This window comes from Sapajus apella, unplaced genomic scaffold (assembly GCF_009761245.1).
Source record: "Sapajus apella isolate SASKATOON/1434 unplaced genomic scaffold, GSC_monkey_1.0 scaffold649, whole genome shotgun sequence".
NCBI lineage: Eukaryota > Metazoa > Chordata > Mammalia > Primates > Cebidae > Sapajus > Sapajus apella.
The window spans coordinates 9,633-15,677 of NW_022437575.1; the positions used below are offsets into that span (position 1 = coordinate 9,633).

The window sequence follows — 6,045 nt, forward strand, 5'->3', positions numbered from 1 at the left end:
AAACTTTTTTTGTTTTGTTTTGAGAAAGGGTCTCTCACCTTGTCACCCAGACTAGAGTGCAGTGGCACAATCATGGCTCACTGCAGCCTTGACCTTCTGGGCTCAAGCGATCCTTCCACCTCAGCCTCCCATGTGGTTGGGACTACAGGCATGTACCACCACACCTGGCTAATTAAAAAAAACTTTTTTTTTTTTCTTTTTTGAGATGGAGTCTTGCACTGTCACCCAGCAAGTCTCCTGCCTCAGCCTCCCAAGTAGCTGGGATTACAGGTGCCTGCCACCACACCTGGCTAATTTTTTGTATTTTTAGTAGAGACTGGGTTTCACTGTGTTGGCCAGGCTGGTCTTGAACTCCTGACCTCATGATCTGCCCACCTCGGCATCCCAAAGTGCTGGGATTACAGGCATGAGCCACTGCACCCAACCTAATAACCTTTTTTATAGAAATGGCATCTCACTGTATTACCCAGGCCTGGTCTCCAAACTCCTGGGCTCAAACCATTTTCCTGCCTCAGCCTCCCAAAGTGCTGGAATTACAGGTGTGAGCTACTGCACCTGGCCCAAAAACCCTTATTCATTGTTATTATAGTTTCTTTGGAAAACAGTTTGGCAGGTTGTCATACATAATTAAATGTACACTTACCATAATCTAACAGTTTCACTCCTGGATATTTATTCAAGTAAAATGAAAACACAGTCACATAAAAACTTACATGCAAATGTCATATAAGTTGATGCAAAAGTAATTGCAGTTTTTGCCATCTTAATGCTTTTTTTTTTTTGAGACAGAGTCTTGCTCTGTGGCCCAGGCTGGAGTGCAGTGGTGTGATCTTGGCTCATTACAACCTCCACCTCCCGAGTTCAAACAGTTCTCTGCCTCAGCCTCCCGACTAGCTGTGATTACAGGTGCCCACCACCATGCCCGGCTAATTTTTGTATTTTTAGTAGAGACAGGGTTTCATCATTTTGGCCAGACTAGTCTTGAACTCCTAACCTCGTGATCCACCCACCTCGGCCTCCCAAAGTGCTGGGATTACAGGCGTGAGCCACTGTGCCTGGCCTTTAATGCTATATTAATGGCAAAAAACGTAATTACTTTTGCACCAACCTAATAATTGCCCAAAACTGGAAATAATGCATCTGCACTTCAACTGGTAAATTGATAAAGGTTGGCACATCTATACAATGGCATACTATTTTGCAATGAATGCATTCACTAACATTGTTCAGTGTCAAATGCATTATGCTAAATGAAGTCAGAAGACTACATACTGTGTGATTTCATTTTTGTGGTATTTTGGAACAGGCAAAACTGTAGGGAAAGAAAACTGACCCGTGGTTGCCAGGAATTGGAAGAGAGTTTGACTACTGAGCGCATGAGGGAAATTTTTTGGGTGTTCTATATATCTTCTGTATCTGTTCTGTATCTTGATTGTAGTGTTGGTTATATAATTGTGTGTTTTTCAAATTCAGGAGTGTACACTAAAAAGAATGAATTTTAGTATATGTAAATTATACCTCAATTAAAGTTCTACCATATTAAAAATTATTTTGCAAATATCTCAGAAAATGTTTTTAATTTTTTTCTTTTTTTGCCAAAAACTCCAGAGAATGTACCAAGTAATTGTTTTTAATTTTAATGTTGTAGAGACAGGGTCTCACTCTGTCTTCCAAGCTGGAGTGCAGTGGGTGTGATCATAGTCACTACAGCCTTGAACTCCTGAGGTAAAGTGATCTTCTGCCACAGCCTCCTCAGTAGCTGGGACTCAGGCATGCACCACCATGCCTGGGTAATTTTTTTTTTTAGAGGCAGAGTCTTGGTATGTTCCGTAGGCTAGTCGAACTCCTGGCTTCAAGAGCTCCCCCGACCTCTGCCTTCTAAAGTGCTGTGATTACAGGCACTAGCCTAGACACTGTGCCTAGCCATGTTTTGTTTTTAGATTCTGCTTATGTGACTTTGGGAGGAGAAAGTGGTGGATGGCACTGGTAAAGTTTTTTAAAGGTGTTGAAAACACTGTGTAAATGCTGAATATGTTTACACTTAGCATACATTCCTGTCATACATTTAATAGAATTTTATGATGCCAGAATTAGAAGAGCCCAAGAGACCTCATAAAGTGTTCTTTTTTAAAACAGATCAAGGACCTGAAGCCTAGGGAGGTTAGCTAAAGTCCCACAGGTAGGTAGTAGCAGACATAGATCTAGGATTTAAGTGATGGATTACTAATTTGACTTGTATTTTACTAAAACATAGTTTTTATTTCAAGTTATTCTCTTGAGAGTATTTTAAATTCCTTTTTAAAACCTTTTAATTGTGTCATCCTAAAACTGGAAACCACTTCCTTCCTAGTGGTAGCAAAGTCCTGTGTCTGGTTGATAATAGGAAAGCTAAATATGAGGGATTCCATACCACTTTAAAGTTTGCTTAGGCCTACTCAACAAATTTAGTTATAAAGACACTTTTCTTTAATTGGTAAATCTAGATGCAGACACTTTAACTGGTAAATCTGGATGTTTATTTTTGTACTTTTCAAGAGCTATCACGAATAGGTTTTTGTAACTTTATTGCATTAAAAAATGATCTTTTCAGGCTGGGTGAGGTGGCTTATGCCTGTAATCCCAGCACTTTGGGAGGCCGAGGAGGATGGAATTACCTGAGGTTGGTGGTTTGAGATCAGCCTGACCAACATGGAGAAATCCCATCTCTACTGAAAATACCGAATTAGCCAGGTATTGTGGTACATACCTGTAATCTCAGCTACTCAGGAGGCTGAGGCAGAAGAATCTCTTGAACTCGAGAGGCTGAGGTTGCGGTGGCTGAGATCACACCATTGCACTCCAGCCTGGGCAACAAGAGCAAAACTCTGTATTAAAAAAAAATATTTTCAGATTATGATTGCTGGTTTGTTGGGAGGGTAGAAAAGGTTTAAGTGTGTTCTTTGTGGTTACCTTAACTGCTGAGAATTTATCCTATAAATACTGAGAGATTTGAGAGGGCAACAGAAGCAGACTCAATAGATACATATTCAGGAAATGAAGATTGGAACATTATTCAAGATGTACAGCAGCTTTAGTGGTCTTCTGTTGAGAACTGGCTAACTTTCACTGTGCCTCTTGTGTTCACTCTTCCCTGTAAGTAGTTTTGATTGCTTCTAGACCCCAAAAGAACAAAGTTTAGAGTTCCTGCTCCTTAGAGATCCTGTTGATATTGCAGATATTACGGATCCAGTCACAGAACTAGCAGGTAGATGCATCTTTTTGTTTTTGTTTTTGTTTGAGAAAGTTTTACTCTGTTGCCCAGGCCAGAGTGCAGGGGCATTATCTCAGCTCACTGCAACCTCTGTCTCCCGGGTTGAAGTGATTCTCCTGCCTCAGCCTCCTGAGTAGCTGGGATTACAGGTGTGCACCACCATGCCTGGCTAATTTTTGTATTTTTACAAAATTTTGCTATGTTTGTCAGGCTGGTTTCTGACCTCAGGTGATCCACCTGCCTCCCAAAGTACTGGGATTACCTGTGTGAGCCACCCCAGCTGCTTTCTTGTTTTTGAAGCTGTGTCTGTGTCAAGCAATTTAAGAGTTATTTCCTGTAAGCCATAGCTCCAGGCAGAGTTGGCCAGTTGCTTTCAGCCTTCTGTATAAGTAAGGAAACCCTACCACCAACCCTAGCTCTGGTGGATTGTCTTGTCTCTCTTTTTTTTTTTTTTTTTTACATGGAGTTTCACTCTTGTTGCCCAGACTGGAGTGCAGTGGCACGATCTCAGCTCACCGCAACCTCTACCTACCGGCTTCAATTGATTCTTTTGCCTCAGCCACCTGAGTAGCTGGGATTACAGGCATACTCTACCATACCCGGCTAATTTTGTGTTTTTAGTAGAGATGGGGTTTCTCCATGTTGGTCAGGCTGGTCTCAAACTTCAGACCTCAGGTGATTCACCTGCCTCAGCCTCCCAAATGCTGGGATTACAGGCATGAGCCACCATGCCTGGCATTTTTTTTTTAAATATATATTTTATTGCATTTTAGGTTTTGGGGTACATGTGAAGAATATGTAAGATTGTTGGATAGGTATACACATGGCAGTGTGGTTTGCTGCCTTCCTTCCCATCACTTATATCTGGTGTTTCTCCCCATGCTATCTCTCCCCAACTCCCCACTCCCCGCTGTCCCTCCCCTAGTTCCCCCCCACAGACCCCAGTGTGTGATGCTTCCCTCCCTGTGTCCATGTGTTCTCATTGTTCAACACCCGCCTATGAGTGAGAACATGCAGTGTTTGATTTTCTGTTCTTGTGTCAGTTTGCTGAGAATGATGGTTTCCAGGTTCATCCGTGTCCCTACAAAGGACATGAACTCATCGTTTTTTATGGCTGCATAGTATTCCATGGTGTATATGTGCCACATTTTCCCTGTCCCGTCTATCATCGATGGGAATTTGGGTTGGTTCCAAGTCTTTGCTATTGTAAACAGTGCTGCAATGAACATTCGTGTGCATGTGTCCTTATAGAACAATTTATAATCCTTTGGATATATACCCAGTAATGGGATTACTGGGTCAAATGGAATTTCTATTTTTAGGTCCTTGAGGAATCGCCACACTGTCTTCCACAAGGGTTGAACTAATTTACACTCCCACCAACAGTGTAAAAGTAAAAAGATGGAACGCTTCATGAATTTGCATGTCATCCTTGTGCAGGGGCCATGCTAATCTTCTCTATATTGTTCCAATTTTAGTATATGTGCCACTGAAGCGAGCGCCTTTTTTTTTTTTTTAAATGAAAGGGTCTCACTTTGTTGCCCAGACTCTGGACTTCAGTACAGTGGTACAGTCATGGCCTTTTTTTTTTTTTTTTTGACAGAGTCTTGCTGTGTCGCCTAGGCTAGAACGCAGTGGGGCAATCTTGGCTCACTGCAACCTCCGCCTCCAGGGCTCAAGCAGTTCTCTGCCTCAGCCTCCTAAGTACCTGGGATTATAGGCACCTGCCACCATGCCTGGCTAATTTTTGTATTTTAAGTAGAGATGAGGTTTCACCATGTTGGTCAGGCTGGTCTTGAGCTCCTGACCTCAAATGATCCCCCCACCTTGGCCTCCCAAAGTGCTAGTATCACAGGTGTGAGCCACTGCATCCATCCATGCCTGGCTAGTTTTAAAATTTTTTGTAGAGATGGATCCTCTGTGTGTTGCCCAAGCTGGTCTCAAATTCCTGGGCTCATGTGATCCTCCTGCTCCGACCTCCCAAAGTGCTGAGTTTACAAGCATGAGCCACTGTGCCAGGCCAGGTTCTGTCTTACATGGAGCATTTTTAGTGCCTGTTCCCCAAGGAAGCCAAACTCCCAGCTGCCACTGCCTGCTTCTGAACCAGGAGCCCAGTAGGACTCTGGCTTCAGAGGCCTTACCACTCTGCATTTATATTACTTGTCAATGCCTAAGAGATATTTATATAATTTTTTGAGCCAGCTATGCATTGTTTATTTATATATTTGATACATTTATATATATAGTTATTTGGGTAAATTTACTGTACCATCTTGGCCTGAAGCCAAGATCTTAACTCTTGCCTTCTTTCAAAGCCACATTTTCTTATCTTTAAAATTAGGGCCTGGGCACAGTTGACTCATGTAATTTAGAGATGTGCTCACTTTTGGAGGCTGAGGCGGGTGGATCACCTGAGTTCAGGAGTTTGAGACCAGCCAGGAGAACATGGTGAAACCCTGTCTCTACTAAAAATACAAAAATTAGCCGGGTGTAGTGGCGGATGCCTGTGATCCCAGCTACTCTGGAGGCTGAGGCAAGGAGAGTTGCTTGAACCCAGGAGGCGGAGGTTGCAGTGAGCCAAGATTGCACCACTGCACTCCAGCCTGGGTGACAGAATGAGTCAATAAATAAATAAATGTCTCAAAAAATAATAAAATTAGAATTATAGACATTATCTCTTGGTGTTTCTTTGTGCTGATGAAATGAGATTATACAGTTATGCACATTTATATATAAGTTCTTAGAACAGTGCCTTGAATATAGTAGATGCTATATATATAGTAGCGATTATGTTT

General features: G+C 42.2%; 1 non-coding gene across 1 annotated transcript; it reads right to left on the reverse strand.

The window, feature by feature from the left end:
* Positions 1 to 4,645: 4,645 nt before the first annotated feature.
* Positions 4,646 to 4,752, reverse strand: LOC116546171. Its single transcript, XR_004266608.1, has one exon. It is a non-coding gene; the product is annotated as a U6 spliceosomal RNA (small nuclear RNA).
* Between the last annotated feature and the right edge of the window lie 1,293 nt (positions 4,753 to 6,045).